Source organism: Cydia splendana, chromosome 10 (genome assembly GCF_910591565.1).
Source record: "Cydia splendana chromosome 10, ilCydSple1.2, whole genome shotgun sequence".
Classification (NCBI taxonomy): domain Eukaryota; kingdom Metazoa; phylum Arthropoda; class Insecta; order Lepidoptera; family Tortricidae; genus Cydia; species Cydia splendana.
The window spans coordinates 15,425,219-15,443,033 of record NC_085969.1 but is presented as its reverse complement, the minus strand read 5'-3'; the positions used below and the strand labels follow the sequence as shown (position 1 = coordinate 15,443,033).

At 38.0% G+C, this 17,815-nt stretch overlaps 1 long non-coding RNA gene across 1 annotated transcript; it reads right to left on the bottom strand.

The window, feature by feature from the left end:
- Positions 1–1,792: 1,792 nt before the first annotated feature.
- LOC134794609 (uncharacterized) lies at positions 1,793–9,630 on the bottom strand. The gene is made up of 3 exons (XR_010144692.1): positions 9,477–9,630; positions 4,097–6,317; positions 1,793–1,943 (listed from the first exon to the last, which is right to left on the bottom strand). It is a non-coding gene; the product is annotated as an uncharacterized LOC134794609 (long non-coding RNA).
- Between the last annotated feature and the right edge of the window lie 8,185 nt (positions 9,631–17,815).

The following is a 17,815-nucleotide window of genomic DNA, read 5'->3' as shown; positions in this document are numbered from 1 at the left end:
AGATGGGAGTAGACGAATTACGCTTACTACCTATAAATATAATACGTAATAGGGAATATTAGGCAAAGCTCTGCGTAGGTGGCACCACTAGCACATACAGTAAAAACCGGCCAAGTGCGAGTAGGACTCGCGTTTCTAGGGTTCCGTACATAAGTCCGACTCACGCTTGACTGCACATTTCTAATAGGTTTTCCTGTCATCTACACTCATCTACAGGTAAAGAACTATAGATGGTCAAGCAAATCTTGTCAGTAGAAAAAGGCGCGAAATTCAAATTTTCTATGGGATGATATCCTTTCGCGACTACATTTTTCAAATTTGCCGCCTTTTTCTACTGACAAGATCTGCTTAACCCAGTATATTTAGTGTATTTTTTTCAAAATTTTAGACACAGTAGTTTCGGAGATAAAGGAGGGGGAATGGTCATTTTTTGGCTATTTTCTTAAATATCTTCGAACCTATGTATTTTAAAATTATTAAAAAAAGCATGTGCATCTTTGGGTCACTAATTTACATATGTGTACTTACTAAATTTCAACTCCAGTAGTTTCCGAGAAAATAGGCTGTGACAGACGGACAGACAGATAGACGCACGAGTGATCCTATAAGGGTTCCGTTTTTTCCTTTTGAGGTACGGAACCCTAACAAACCTCATTGACATCATCAATGACACATCATGCGTCACTCGGTCAATCACATGGCCTACCGTGAAACACGACAATCGAAAGTTCGGTTTCTGCCTCTTTATCACTCTTGCTTATTCTATCGATAGAGAGGCAGAAAAGGAAATTTCGATTTTCGCGTTTTGCGGTAGACCACCTGTAAACAAACCGCCTTGGTGCATCAATGTCATAGTGAAAACCTGTCAAAAAACTGTATGTATGTATAAGCAAAGAGAATAGATAGTATAGAGGGGTCCTGTCTTAGTAAATTTTGTAGTCACAGTAAATTTACTGCCATCTATCGACACACGACTAAAACTCAAAATGAAAACGTATAAAACTATCGAAAGAATTTATATATATGGATAAATAATTTTATTATTTTTATATCATTTTGACCCATGTTCATTCACTGATACCTATGTGTTAAAATTGTTGAATATAAAACGGTGTCGTCAACGCCATCTAGCCGACCATAGGCCAAAGGTGTGTGCGCCATCTATCCGATAATGACTTTTTCTTGATTACCGAGGCACGTTTTTTTCTTACACTTTATTCATCTTATACGGAGTTACATATGTCTTTGGTATAAGTTACTCTATGGTTTACTAAACAAATTAGTGCTGCACTCTGGCGGCAGAACATTGCAGTTACTCCCTATTCTAACAAACCGAGGCGTGCAGAAGACAACAGCCTAAAAAAACAGGCAACCAATTCAAAAACGTGATCACTTTTGGATTACCTACTGTATAGTTGTGTAGAAGTACTTTCTTTATTACGGGAGCCACTAAAAAAAAGCGTGGCCCAGCGTAGGTATACGTGCTGCTGTGGCACGGAATAAGATAATTTACTTATAATCATAAATCATAACTGTAGCCTATAGGTACGTGCATCATAAGATTCATAAGAGATCGGTGGCCAACTGGCCACTGGACTTATAAACGTAGACAAATAATATTTCTGTTTGGCGTGTTTCCAAACAGTTGTTTCCGTCATAAAAAAAAACCCAAGTGCAAATAAACTAAAACTGGAAAAAGAACTACAATTTATGGTAAGTTGTAAAAAATAGTGATGTTGTGATTTTTAAAACATGTGAGGTAGTAGTAAAATAATGTTTTATTTCAGATACTTATACTTTTGTAACGAAGTGTTAACGGAAATCTGCACAAGTTAAATCATGCAAATGTTCATCGGCGATGACATATTTTATTCTGTAAAAAGATCCAGCATCATGTTTTGTTTCAAAATATCACGTATTTTCTTCTCTCTTAGTAATTCTACCTAAAAGTAGAAAAATATTGTAGGTATTAATATGAGTATCAATATTTTGGAGTTACCTAGGCTAGGGGGCTATTCATAAATTACGTCATTTCAAATTAGGGGGGGGGGGTCTGGACATCGGATGACGGTAGCATGAAGTAGGAGGAAATGGGGTCATTTGAAGCATGATTTTTGGATGATTATAGGGGGGGGGGGGGGTCCAAAATCGTCAAAAATCGATGACGTAATTTATGGACAGCCCCTAGGTAGTATTTTTTATTTATGGTTATAAACTCGCACAGTTCGCGAAAAGGTAGTCAGGTGGTAGGTACTTATAGCGCGTGAATTGTACAGTCGACGTCAAAAAAATCCTAATAGGAAAATAAAAATCTCTCCCAAAGGATCGAAAGAGCTCGTGGCTGAATCATAAATCATAATGCTTGAAAAGGTTACAACTTTACAGATATTCACGTTTGTTACTAGAAATACCTACTAGAAATAAGTAGGTAGCGTAAAATTATCGAATTTAATTTAAAAAAAAATGTAGTGTACAACTTTGAATAAAATTACCCACCTAGCTACAATCAGCTCCTACCTTTTTACCACATCTAGGGAGCATTCCACGGGCTGTCCCGTACAAACAAACACATTTCCTTTTATGTATTTAAACTTTTTTTTTGGTGTCTAATTCTGATGATTATTTTTGGCTACAAATATAATGACCACCAAAAAATACTTTGGTACCCTAAATAAAAAAATCATGCTTACCAAAAAATATTACTGAACACCAAAAAAATAAGGCCTAAAAATACAAAAGTACCACCATTTTAATTACGACTGCACTTCAAATTGTATTCAAATACCAAATATATTGAATGATCACCAAAAATCATTAATGATCACCAAATCTTGAAGACCAAATTAATGCGATATTTTCACCTAAATAAACCACTATGATTACCAAAAAATGTATACATATTACCAAATAAAGTAAACTGATGCCAAAATTACTAGCCCCTCCCGCTCAACCCCCCGTAGCCCGCACCGCATACCTACCTAACCTAATCTACTTTTCTAGTAGCATTTCGTTATGCTACTAGAAAAGTAAGTTAAACTGCTATCACTTAAGTGGGTTAGGTTAGGTTAGCACTGCGACCCTTACAGAAACGAAATGGTACTAAAAAAGTAGGTTAGATTAAGTTTCAACTGCTACCCATACAGATACGAAACGCTACTAGAGAAGTGGGTTGGGTTAGGTTTGAACTGCGACCCTTACAGAAAAGAAATGCTACTAGAAAAGTGGGTTAGGTTAGGTTTGAACTGCGACCCTTGCAGAAAAGAAATGCTACTAGAAAAGTGGGTTAGGTTAGGTTTGAACTGTGACCCTTACAGAAACAAAATGCTGCTAGAAAAGTGGGTTAGGTTAGGTTAGAACTGCGACTGTTACAGAAATAAAATGCTACTAGAAAAAGGTGACGAAGTGGATTAATTAATTTAATAGGATAACGATATATTAAATATTTGCACATTTTAAATTAAAATGTGGTTACAATTTTTGTGATCATTTACTATTTTTGCGTTTACAATGATTATTTTGGAGTAATTTGCTTTAGTAGGATAGCAAGATTTAAAAATTTGGTTATCATTCTACATTAAAATGGATTTCTTATTTTGGTGGTCATTTACTATTTTTGGGTTTACAATGATTATTTTGGTGTCAATTTCTTTAATAGGATAGCAAGATGTAAAAATTTGGTTATCATTTCACATTAAAATGGGGTTTGAAATTTGGTAATCATTGACTATTTTTGGGTTAATAATGATTAGTTTGGTGTCATTTCCGTTAAAAGGATAGTAAAATGTAATAAAATTGGTAATCATTTCACATTAAAATGGTGTTATAAATTTGGTGATCATTCATGATTTTAGGGTGGTAAAATAGATTTTTTTGGTATTAAATTTTACTAAATCTGGTGATCAGTTAAATAGCAGCCATTATTTTTCTGTGCATATTTTTGACCATTTGTCGCAGAAAAATAAACTTTTATACCTGTAAATCTTCAGAAATTTTGCGTTCGTACGGGACAACGGTAGACAATTTCATGAAATGCTCCATAGGTACCACTTTTCTTTTCATCTACCTATTGACTGAAAGACGAATTACAAAAGTTTACCTCACTATCCACAGGTTCCTGTTCTGTAATGCCGTGCATTTGTGATTTATCCACAAGAGCGCTCTTAATTACAATATTTCTACTTTCATCACATACTTTTTCTTTATTATCTCGTGATTCATTTATTACTCTTGTTATTATTTTTAACACTTGTTCTTGTTGTTCTAGATGTTTATTATGGTTCTTAAGTGTATCAATGTTAACGTTTTTTGTCGTTTCAACTAATTCATTCTCTTCTTTTAAATTTTTAAACTTAGATTGGTTAACAATTTCAAAATGCTCTGAGTAGTCTGAGTTTGGATCGTTTTCTGTACTCGCGTTTGATGCCCCGTTTTTTTCTTCAATAACCGCTGTTTGTTTTATAATACTGTCACATTTACTACTGCTGAAACCATTTAAAACCATATACAGAGACTTTTTCAGTTTTTTAGAAACGCTTTTAAATTCCAAATTAGCTTTTTCGTACTTATGTAAAATCTTAGTCAAATCAATAGTAAATTGCTTAGCATTCAGAACTGTTTTATGTATACTATTATAATTGACTGTATTCGTTTGCTCAACGTTACACCGTCTTTTTGTAAAAAAATGGTTTAAATGATCAAATAACTCATTACCAGCAACTCGGTTTCCGATATCATTTGGATATTTATGTAGCTTACGTACTAACTTGACACCAATATCATTAAACTCAGATTCAATATTAGAGCAATGATAAATGTTATGCTGAGTCGTATAATTAGATATGACAGATTTTCGAACTTCAGTAGTATTGAAATTTGAACCAATTTCCGTATGACTGTCAAAAATATTTATATCAGGTAAGGAAATAGTGCGTGTGCTGCAACCTTTGTTTTGATATTTTAATACCGACGATGAGGTGGTTGTTCGTGTAGAGCTGAATCCCGACGAAAATGAATATGGACTTGTCTTGTGTACTTTATTCATTGGTAATAAATCTCCAAGTATATTTAAATGAGGATAAAAATCAGCTGAGACATTGCTAAGCGTGGTTTTTTGTTCAAGGGCATTTGTATTGAAAACTGCAGTTAACAGAGTATTATTCTTATCAAACTGAGTCGATTTCCTTTGACTATTGTTCTTTAAATTTTGGTTAATATCCTTGGGAAGAGGTAAGCCAATTATATTTTCTTTTATTCTAGGTTGTTTCGGCCGTAATATTATTTTAGTCGGATCGTATGTTCTCGCATTGTTCACGTAAAATATATTGCCACGTCTGAATTTAACATGTGCGTATTCATTGCGTTCATGTGTTAAAGGGTTTAGCTCTATAGAGGGTTTGTTTGAGCCTCCGTGATTGTTATTCGGATTCATTTTGTTTAAATCGTTTTGAGGTTCAGAGTTTCGTACACATTGTTCAAAATGACACATATCACAAGTAGCATAATCAATTGACTCTGAGGTATGTTGATTTTTCCATGTTGAACATTTACTGAATTCAGGACATGTTAACTTTTGAGATGGTTTATTTCCATACCGCAACGATGAATAACAAGTCAAAGCATTTCCTTGGGATTCACATATGATGCATTGGCATTTACTGCACGCACATTTCGTATTTGAATAAGCTTTATTTGTGGTTATATTAGGACGACCCAAATGTTTATTGATTCCAATAGGTATGTCATAATTGATCGGTTTACTTCTAAAACTACAATTCTGAACACATTCCATACAGTTACAAGGCCTGCAATCACAACTTGTTTCTTTTACGTTGAGAAACTCATTTCCTGAACGTGACTGTACGTTAATAGTATTGAACCTTAGGCTATTCAGTGTGCAGTCTTTACATTTGCAAGGTTCACAATCACAATATTCGTCACGAGGTGTTGTCGTTGGCCCCATAAGACACCTGCAAATCTTGCAAGAACAAGCGTCATATGCTTCTTTTATTCGTTTTAAGATATCGTATTCTTTTAAGGAAGACTTATTACGGCTTTCAAATGCTTCGTCTGTAATAACTTTTTCGTAATCATTGTATGGTAGATTCATGACTTGTGCACTTAGTTGTCCGATAGTGGGGTTAGATGTGTTTTTAGAATTCATATTTTTATCGTTAAATACTTCGGCTTCGCTGCTATTACTTTTAGTAATACTATAATCTATTCTGTTACATTCATACTTGTTCTGGCCGGAAAGACTAGAATAGCTTTTGCTAATGATTTCTGTACTAAATGTATCCATTTTTACACACCGGTTGATGCTGTTAGAAAATAATATAAATTACAAGCAATTTTACCTTGAACTTAAAATGTTAAGAGTTTTAAGCACAGTAAATTAAATAGAGCGGTATCACAAGTATGATCGTTTCCGATCAGCATGTTTAGATTTAGCAGGTTAGGGGTCATCCATTAATTACGTCACACGAATTTAAAAACTTGTTATTTAAATGTACAGCGAATAAAATAATAAAAAAAAAAAATTTCGGTTACTGATGAAGTTAAAGTAACGTCACAAAGTTTGTGTCTCCCCTCTCCCCCATGTCACAATATGTCACATTTTCTTGACCCCCTCCCTCCCCCTAAACGTGTGACGTAATTAATGGATGACCCCTTACGTAGGTCACTCGATAAGTTTTGAGATGCTCGAAATTCGAAAATGGAACGCACCTGAATTATATGTTTTTAAAAAGCAAATTTATAGCTGGTCAAGCAGATCTTGTCAGTAGAAAAAGGCGGCAAATTTGAAAAATGTAGGCGCGAAGGGATATCGTCCCATAGAAAATTTGAATTTCGCGCCTTTTTTTACTGACAAGATTTGCTTGACCAGCTATATTTAAAAATAGAACACAAGTTGCCGATTCGCTCCAATTTAAAAAATGAATATGTTACAGTCGTTTTTCTAAAACGGTTCCCGCGTTTTTTCTTTGAAACGATGGAGCTTAATGGATGGAGAGTACGTTAACCCCGAAACGTTCCTACGCTAGTACTGCCGCTAAGCCGCCTGCTGTGTCCAAGCCTAAGCAGCGGCCGAAGAAAGGGGTGCAGAGCCTTCGTGATCCTGTTCACAAGGACCAATCACAGCCGACTCTAAGGGAGTCGCGATGTGACGAGGACGGTTTCAAGAAGGTGGAGAAGAGAAGAAAATCGGCTCGTCAGAATCAGTGTGGTACCGCACCGACTGGACCGAACCATTTGCTGCATCCTGCAACACCGTCGACGCTGCTGTATGTGTCCCGTCTACATTACCTTACGAAGGTCGATGACATCGTAAAGTATGTGAAAACGAAGACCGGATTCATCCTGAGGGTCGCGAAGTTGGAATCTCGACACAATGCGAATTTTAATTCGTTTGTGGTGAGCGTTCCGACTGACCATCTAGCGACCTTCACCAAGGAGGAGTTTTGGCCGAAGGGTGTCAAGTTTCGGCGGTTCCGCGGCCGGCTCCCTGACACTGCGGGGTTGCGTAATGCATCGCAGCTATAATGTGATATGTAGTGTTTAGACATAGACATAGAACAATTTTATTCAACATCACATGAAATGACAGAGTTATATAACAAATAGTGTAACACATTTTACAGATAAATCTTAAATTTACACTTAAAAACTAAGAAATTGAGTTGCACATCTAAGGGAGAAATATTCATGAGTGTTAAATAGGAGCTTGCCTCAGCATAATGTTGCAGTGTATTAACTACAACGCTGGTTTTCAGGCAGACCCTTGATACATTATCCCTTGCTTCTGTTAGTCGGAAACTAAATGGCTTAAAGTTATGTTAAATATGTATCTATGAGTGTAAGTAAACTACATGTATTAGAATTTGGACAGAATAATTGCTAGTACCTATGGTGTAAGTAGAATTGAATAGAAAATAAAGAATAATAATATGGAAGGAAGTATATGATCTTATAAGATAGATTATGAGTGTAAATATAATTAATAAAGGTAAAACTAAATAAATAAATAAAGACATAGTTTAGTTTTTTAAAGTTTAGTTATAAAATATATTTTTATATAATATGTATGCTAGTTTTAAGGTATTTATGTATGGGCCATTAGTTGCCTGAAATAAAGATTTTCATTTCATTTTCATTTCATTAATCGCGAACATTTGCGTGCTATGATATTTTATGATTTTAAATTTGGTTTATCTGAACAATTGTGTGTGCAACGATTGCAGTCAGCGTTAGGAGATTCTGCTCCTTCACAGGCAACAGTTTTTAGATGGTTCAACGAACTGCAGAAAACGTGTGGACTACTGAAATGTCGGTGCGAGAAGATCCACGAATAACGTACAAGGACATAGAGAATATCTTAGGCTTCAGTTCGGGGAGCGTTAGCATCATTCTACATCAACATTTTTGAGTAAGGAAGCTCTGTTGTCGTTGGATACCACGTTTGCTCTCCGATACTGAGAAACAGGCTCGTGTAGATTGGTGTCGTGAGATGCGTCTACGATTCGACAACGGGACATCGCGGCGTGTATCGGAAATAATTACAGGTGATGAAACATGGATTTACCAATATGACCCGGAAAACAAGCGGCAATCGTCAGTATGGGTCTTCTCAGAGGGAAAGTTACCAACAAAACTACAAAGACCTCGTAACGTCGGCAAAAAAATGGTAGCTAGTTTCTTTTCACGGGGCGGACATTTATCAACATCAATGCTGGAAAATTATAGGTCAGTCAACTCTGATTGGTATACTACAGTAGGTAGCATTGCCGCAAGTTTTCAAAGCAGTGCGAGAGAGGAGACCAAAGACTGGACTTCGGGGAATCTTGCTGCATCACGATAACGCCTCTTCACATACGTCCCTCAGAACAAAGGCGTTTTTTTTTAATCTCAAAATGTATCGAGTGACCTACGTATCGTTAAGTTTTAAAAGACTTGATTTATAATGCCTGAGAAGAAAAAATAAACATGTTAGGTAGGTATTTATCAGTAGGTAATTACATAGTAACTAATTAACTATTCCTTCGGAATAGATGATCTAATGACATCTGATCCCCTGGCACGACTCCAACTTCATATGTTAAGCGCGACCTTATTTAAGTAGTTTCAGTAATTTCTGTAGTAGGGAGGAGGTTAGGTACTACAGAAATTACTGAATAAGCATAGGTAAGTACAGTCAGCAGCAGAAGTTGCTAAGCGGGCGAGGGGTTCAAAATGATCTTGACGCGACTTTATTGTTAAGAGAATAAGAGCATGTCAAGGTAATTTTGAACACCTCGCCCGCTTGGCAACTTCTGCTGCTGACTGTACATAGGGAGGATCGATCCCCAGATCCCCATACCTAAATTTCCGCACGTGTGTAGAACGTAATAGTGATTATATGCTCTTTGCACGTGCGGAAGAGTATTACTTTCTAGCTTTCTGTTATTATACAATTATGCTTTGTAAATAAAGTAACAACAAACCTTACTAGTGTTGGTTCATTTTTTAAGAGAAATTTAAGTATCTCAGTTCAATAACGGTTTTCATGTTCTATTGTGGTTACATTGTTTTAAATGAATATTTGTTTATTGTTTTAAAAATCACTAATTTAGACTGCAGTGCAGCTTCTTGCATACTTCAAAGTTGTCATTTGATTGTCATCATTTGGTCATCAATGTCATCATACCCAAGGAGTGTGGGTATGTGGGAGTGATGTAACCTGTTATTATAATCAGAATACGCCTCTCTAACCATAGATATGATATACTTAAAGATTACGTCTAAGCGAGCTGTCACTGGGACCACTTTAGTGTACGATTAACAATGTGGAACCACCTTGCTGTAGCCATGTCGATAAAGTCATATCGATAAACTATGGACATTTCTTGCAATTTTAATTTTACTTCAAAGGTTTAACGATACCTAAAATGAACAAAAACGCTTTTATTCTTTATTGTGGTTATCAGATCACAATTTTATCGTCACGCCCCAGCAGAGAACTAAGGGAAAGTTCAGATATTTAATTAAAATACATAATTACTTACTAAAATATGTGTTCCGCAATAATTGAATTATTTTAATATATTATAATCTCTTATCTCCTCAACATTTAAAGGACCTTCTTAGCCACACATGTGGTGAGGCGGGTGATGAACTCCTTAAAGAGGTAACGGCTCTGGCCAATTTCATGCTCTCGGGATCGGTAATCCCGGAAATAACAGATGTTCTTTACGGAGCCAACCTGTGTGCTTTGGCAAAAAAAGATGGCGGAATCAGGCCAATAGCAGTTGGATCCACTTACCGTCGCTTAGCTGCGAAATGCTGCTGTGCTGCTGTTTCAAGCAAGTTGACCGGCTACATCCAACCTAAGTATTCAACTGGGTTTTGGTTCAAAGGGCGGCTGTGAAGCGGCTGTGCACGCTCTACGAACTTTCATTGATAGAAGGGAATGTGAGGTTTTAGTAAAAGTCGATGTAAAAAACGCTTTTAACTCAGTCGTCCGTGGTACCGTACTGGCTCAAGTTAAAGAAAAAGTACCAGAGCTTCTTTTTCTGACCCCTTAGGTCCGGCTCTGTTTAGCTTGGCAATCCAACCGATCATCGAAAGTCTAAGCTGTAGCTTTAATGTTTGGTATTTGGATGACGGTACCCTGGGTGGTGATGCCGAAGTGGTACTAAAAGACCTGCAAACTCTTTCCGAGAAATTTTCTCAAATAGGCCTAGAGTTTAATTTTTCAAAATGCGAAATATTCTTTCCAGACGAATATACTCAAAAAGACACTGCCTTGTCGCAATTCCGCGCAATAGCACCAAGCATTAAAAATATAGACAGCACTTCGCTTCACCTCCTTGGTTCACCCGTCCTGGACGAATCCTTTCCGGCATTTGTCAATCAAAATTATCAAAATTTTATTACGTTTTCAGACCGCTTGCGCCAAATCAATGTTCATATGGCTTACACTTTAATTAAATACTGCCTTTTCGTCCCAAAATTTACATATGCCCTTCGTTGCAGCCACCTTTGGATGTACCCCGACCTTTTAGAAAAACTTGATGATGTAATAAAAACCACCCTTACATCAGTCATAAACATTGATTTGGACTACAACCAATGGTCCCAAGCCTCCCTTCCTATTAAGCCCCCTCCAGACTATGCGCGTGAATCGCGGGCGAAGCCGCGAACGCAAGTGTGGAGTCGATTTTCGCAGACAGCGAAATCGACTCCACACTCGCGTTCGCGGCTTCGCCCGCGATTCACGCGCATAGTCTGGAGGGGGCTTTAGACACGGAGGTATTGGGATCCGCAAAATTTCGATTATATCTCTTCCCGCATTTCTTTCATCAATCCACAGCACTCAAAATTTAGTTGCCAAAATTCTAAAAAACCCTCCTGATATCAAAATTTCTTTTGCCACAGATGCCATAGATTTTTGGAGGGCGAACTGCCCCAACACTGACCTGCCTACGACCCCCTGCTCGCAACGACAATGGGATGAGCCGCTCTGCGCTCTGGTACGGGATCACCTGCACGAAACGTTCACCAGTCCCGTGGAGCGTACTCGTCTCCTGGCTTGTTCCGAGTGGGAGTCGGGGGCGTGGTTACACGCTTTACCCTCCAAAAATCTAGGCACTCTTCTCAGCAATGACACGTTTAGGCTTTCGATGGCACTGCGACTCGGAGCGGTCTGTGTTGCCCCGCACACATGTCACTGTGGTTCCACCGTCACTGGTAAGGGCCTGCATGGTCTGTCTTGCAGCAGAAGCGCGGGCCGCATCACACGCCACGCTAGCATTAACGACATTCTGCGCCGGGCCTTTACCAGTGCCGGAGCACCAGCCGTCCTATAGCCCACAGGTCTGACCAGGAACGACGGCAAACGGCCCGACGGCATGACTCTTGTTCCCTGGAGGCTGGGCCGGCCCCTAGTCTGGGACGCCACGTGTGTCGACACTCTGGCGCAGTCCCACCTCCCAGGGACCTCGACCAAGGCCGGGACGGCCGCCGCAACTGCCGAGCACCTCAAACGGCGCAAATATGCAGCCATTGATTCTGGTTGCATGTTTGAGCCGTTTGGGGTGGAGACCCTCGGGCCTTGGGGATCCGGAGCACATTCCATATTTAGGGAGCTAGCGAAGCGTCTCAATGATGCTACGGGTGACCAGAGGGCTGGGTACTTCCTTGCCCAGAGAATTGGCATTGCCATTCAGCGCGGCAATGCCACCAGCCTTCTGGGCACCCTACCATCCGGCGCAGAGCTAGCTCCCATTTTTTATTTGTAAATATCTGTATATAGTTGTTAGAGTTTAATTTTAGTTTTAATTATAATATTTAGTTTAATTATTTTGTTTTATTCTTAAATTTTAAATAAAACATATTATAATATATTCATTATCCATTAGCATTTCAATTATGTTTATGTTTAACGAAGATATTGAAGCTTCAATTAATCGTTATTGCGTTCCGCTGTGTAGCGTTTATTGATATGTCGGCAGATATATAACATGATTAAAATCGAGTTTTCACATCCCTAAAAGAGCACACATATATGTTTTTACGCATTCATACCCAACCTGGTTCCACCTAAAACGGGGACACCTTGATTTGAAGTCCATCTTGTCAACAGTATGGTTGTCCTTTTTTGAAAAACGGCATTTTTAAAAGAGCAAGGGGAGAGAAATTATACTAGTTGCTGCGCCGTCAAAGAGAACAGGGCTATAACCGGGAAAATCGAAGTTCGCAAATTGCGGGCATTTTTCTCTGTCACTCTTATTACGCCTTCATTGGAGTAAAAGAGAAAGATCCCCGCAATTTGCGAATTTCGGTTTTCGCGGTAGCCCCTCAGACAACGTTGGGACCTTGTCTCTACAAGCACGTACAGACCTGCCATTAGTAAAAAAACATTCATAGGCCTCATTCACAAGAGCTCTTATACAAGGCGCGTTAAAAAAGCGTTTGATTTGAATGACTTTTTTTTTAAGTAATAACACAGTTTGGTCGACACAGTCAAAAAGAATATAATCACTACGTTTTAAGATACGGGACTTCCATACTAGCGACTTGATCAGTCTGTGTGTATGTTTGGTTATCCAATCATTACCAACATGTACGACAAAGAACTGTCAAACAACAATAGTACCAACATAACAGACTTCAATAGTGTAGTATGCTACACGCTTGCATATTTTATCGATATCGATAAATTGGGGAGGGTTGAAACATGGGCCCCTGTTAACAAATTTCGTACTCGAAATCAGGTTAGAATCGAGTCCATATTTAAATCGTATGTTATATATAGTGTTATTTGAGTGGACTAATACATGGTTGGACTTAAATGTGAACACGATATTTATTTGTTATAGTAATAAAAATATGTAAAATGATTTTTTTAAATAATTTAATATAATTAATTTAAAATACATCCCGAAGGATCGACGGTCCACAGGTAACAGAGGAAAAATTTGTGTGTTCACCTGATTAAATGTTTTTTTATATGTATTATATTCTTGAATAATAAAATTAAGTCTTCCTTTACAACTTATTTGAGCCACTGCCTGCATCTGAAAACATTTAATAATTAAAACAGACACACATACATTTTCTTATCTTTTAGGTCACTTTTTAGGTTAAAATCTTAAATAATAGGGAATATTACGCAAAACTCTGCGTAGCGCCACTACCACTATCAGTCACAATCTGGGAGTCTACCGCGAAACAAGAAAATCGAAATTTCGTTATCTAACCTCTCCATCACTCTTGCATATTCGAGCGATAAAGAGATAGATAACCAAATTTCGATTTTCACGTTTACCGGTAGGCCCTGGTTAACAAACCGCCTTGATGCATCAATGTCATAATTTATTGTCTGTGAAAACTTGTCAAAAAACAGTTTAAGGCAGAGTATGTATAAGTTAGTCTATGAATTTCCTAGAGTCGGTAGTGCTGCACTCTGGCGGCAGAACAATGCAGTAATATCCCCTATTACTAGATTCCAAAAATATGTTATAATATAATGTCCATTCCATTAATGCACAGATGATAGATAATTTTCCACTAAAAATATTCGGAGAGATAGTTATAGTCCTGTTGTATGCCAGTTACTAGGCGGCGTAGCACGGTCGCGTTTTTATCCCTTGTCACCATGCCTGTCACGTTCTAACAAGTATGTAAGTGCGAAAGTGATAGGCGATAAAAATGGAACCGTGCTGCGCCCGCAGGAAATTCACTCATTTTATTTTATTTACTATTCACATTGATAAAAAATTAGGCTGCAGTCGATATCGATACTTCTTGTCGATACTTGTAGTACATCCCTAGTTCAAAATTAAAGTGGGTATGAAATATCTATATTTCGATGTGTTTATAGCCCAAAATACACCAAAGTAAGGCTAAAAGTATCTAAAGCAATACTTACCGGTCTTCATCTAATGGAAATTTCGCCACGAACTTCCTTTTATGCGATTTTCGCGAGCGTATCAATTGCCACATATTTCGCACTGAAACAACTTAGTTTTCGGTGGCATTTAAACAAAATCTATTGACTCACTGTATGTTCTTATCACGTTTGACTGTTTTGGAAAATAACGAAGGCTTTTAAAAAAAGAAATTGCAAGAAATACGTAAGTTAAAACCTACGAACTGCCATGACAAGCAACAAAGCAATGTGACTGACAGTTGACATGACAGATAAATAGCACTGACGTTATATTTTGTTTTTTTGGCTATGGCTAGGTCACTAAAGTCCATACAAAACCTATTTTTGTTCCTACTTGCGTCAGCCTGGACCACGGACCTAGAGAGTAAACCGGACAGAGTACATTAGCCAAAAAGTGTGTCCACATGAGAAGTCAAGGTGGGCCGTTGCATCTCTTTCTAATTAGAGTGACCATAAGTCATATGTATGTGGGATATTAGGATAACATTGAATATATAGTTTGGCCAGGATCTTTTCTTATTCGTGCATGTTCAGCGGTGAGGTGGATAATGCCACTAAATTAATAAATGTTTTAGGATTGACCCCAAGCAAGGACAACAGCAACATAATTGGTGCTGGAGGAAAAAGTACTGATACACAGTATTCTATACCTTTAGATGTGTATTCTTTGACCATGCCTTACCGAGTCACTGCGAATTGCAATGTAATGGAAAAAATTACATGCCAGCTGCCACAAAATGCGATCAAATTGGACGCTATTAATATACCTGATGGGATCACTCTGTCTGATGCTGATTTCCATCAGCCGTCTGAGATCAATTTACTTCTAGGTGCTGACATATTTTTCCAGGTCCTCCTTCTGGAGCCAGTTCCGGGTCAGCAGGAGCGGTCTGCGCAGCCTGTTGAAGACCCAGCCAGTCCACACCCGACGGTTGTAAATACAAAGTTTGGCTACATCATAGGTGGGGGTTTACCACGACAACAAACCAGTGACAAAAGTAAGGTAACGCTTTTATGTACACAATGTGACTCAAGTCTTAATGACAGTCTACAAAGTTTTTGGAATGTAGAGAGCATACCTGAAACCTTTTGTGAACGCATGTCAGAGCATCAAATGTGTGAAGATACTTTTAAGAGCACAACGGTGTTAGAAAATAACAAGTTTCAGGTTGACTTGCCTTTGAAAGTTCCTTTGAATGAGGTCAATGATGTGCTTGGTAGCTCTTTTGATATGGCTTATTATAGGTTTCTTAACCTCGAAAAAAGATTGCACAAAAATATAAATTTGCTATCAGATTATGAAAAGTTCATCAATGAATATGTGGACTTGAAGCATGGGCACTATATTGACTTCAATCAATTGGATTTTGAGAATGATCCTCTATACTTTGCATCCCATCATGCTGTAATTAATGACTCTAGCAAAACTACACGTACCCGGGTAGTCTTTGACTGTTCCTTGCAAACTAACAAAAAGGTATCGCTTAATGACATTTTGCTTAACGGACCTCCGGTACAGAAAGAGTTGTTTGACATAATGCTTTTGTTCCGATTAGGCAACTATACCTTCTCCACAGACATACGACGCATGTTTCGATGTGTTGATGTTAATCCGATGCATGCCAAATTGCAAAATATTTTGTGGAGAAGCAATCCTAATGAGCCTCTAAAATGCATACAGCTAGATACTGTTACATATGGGCAAAAGAGTAGTACATATTTAAGCACTCGATGCTTACTAGAGTTAGCAGATAGGTTTGAAAGTGATTTCCCACTTGCAGCTTATATATTAAGAAATTGCACCTATGTAGATGATATGTGTTTTTCAAACTCCGATTTAAAGGTTATGATGGAAGCCAAATCGCAATTAAGGGAGTTGTTAAGTAAGGGTAGTTTCAATACACACAAGTGGGCATCTAATGATCAGAGAGTCTTAGAGGGCATTCCCAACGATAAACGGCAGTTTGATGACTTAGACTTCCAGAAAGATAATTTATATTTAAAGACGTTAGGTTTAAAACTGAATATGCGAGACGATGTCTTTGTTTTTTCTTGCCCCGAGGCCTTTAAAAAGGAAAAACCTACCAAAAAAGAAATATTAAGCTATATTTCGAAATTTTATGATCCGCTAGGTTTTATAGCGCCAATTATCATGAAGGCAAAGGCTTTCATGCAAAAAATATATGCTGAAAAAATAGGTTGGAATGAGGTTCCTTCAGCTATGCTGCTTCAGGAGTGGTCTTCATTTGCTTCCAAATTATCTCAAATGGAACCCTTCACTATTAATAGGAACCTGCATATACCCTCCAATGCTTCTGCATTGCAATTGATAGGTTTTGCTGATGCATGTAGCACGACTGGTTACGGCTGTTGTGTGTATCTTCGGGTGGTCGACGAACACGGTAATGCTTCACTTTCATTACTTTATGCTAAATCTCGAATCAACCCCCGCAATAAGGATACGCTCACCATAGCTCGCTTAGAACTGTGTGCCATGCTACTATTATCTAAACTAATCGCTCGAGTTTATGAATCGCTAAAATCGCAATTAAATATACAAGATGTATATCTGTTTTCTGACTCGCAAATTGCGCTAGCATGGGTGAAAACAGAGCCTTTAAGGCTCCAAGCTTTTGTTGCCAATCGGGTCAGGTTGATTCGAGATCTCACAGATAGATGGCGCTGGCTGTATGTACCCAGTGGAGAAAATCCGAGCGACTGCTTGAGCAGAGGTACAGATCCAGATGAGCTGCGTCACATACCCATGTGGCTGCACGGCCCAAGCTTTCTACAGGAAGGTAACTATAATTTTAATGATAAGCTTAACCCTCCTACAATCAATGACCTACCTGAATTGAAAAAGGCGCCCTCTAGTGCCAAGGTGACGTTAGTTACCCAAAAAGGATCAGATCCTTACGATTTCTTAGAAAGGTTTTCTGATCTCAACAAAATGGTAAGGGTAATGGCCTATATAATGAGGTTTTGCTCTAATTTAAAAACTAATGACACAAATAATCTTGAGCATCTCTCCGCTAAGGAGCTTCAATTAGCTTTACTTCAGATTATAAAACGTGAGCAAGGCATTTACTTCAAACATGAAATTGACAGTCTCAAGGCTAACTTAGATAATGTTAAAGGTTCGCTCAACTCCTTACATCCTTTTCTTGACAATCATGGTCTGCTGAGAGTTGGTGGCAGAATAAAAAACGCAAATGTGTCATACTCACAAAAACATCCTGCGATACTACCGAGGGAATCTCGCATAACAAAGCTTATTGTAAAGCACGAGCACCTTAGGCTGCTACATTCTCCGCCCAAGTTATTATTGTCAAGCTTAAATGATAAATATTGGATTGTAAATGGTCTTAGCTATGTAAAAAGTATAGTTAA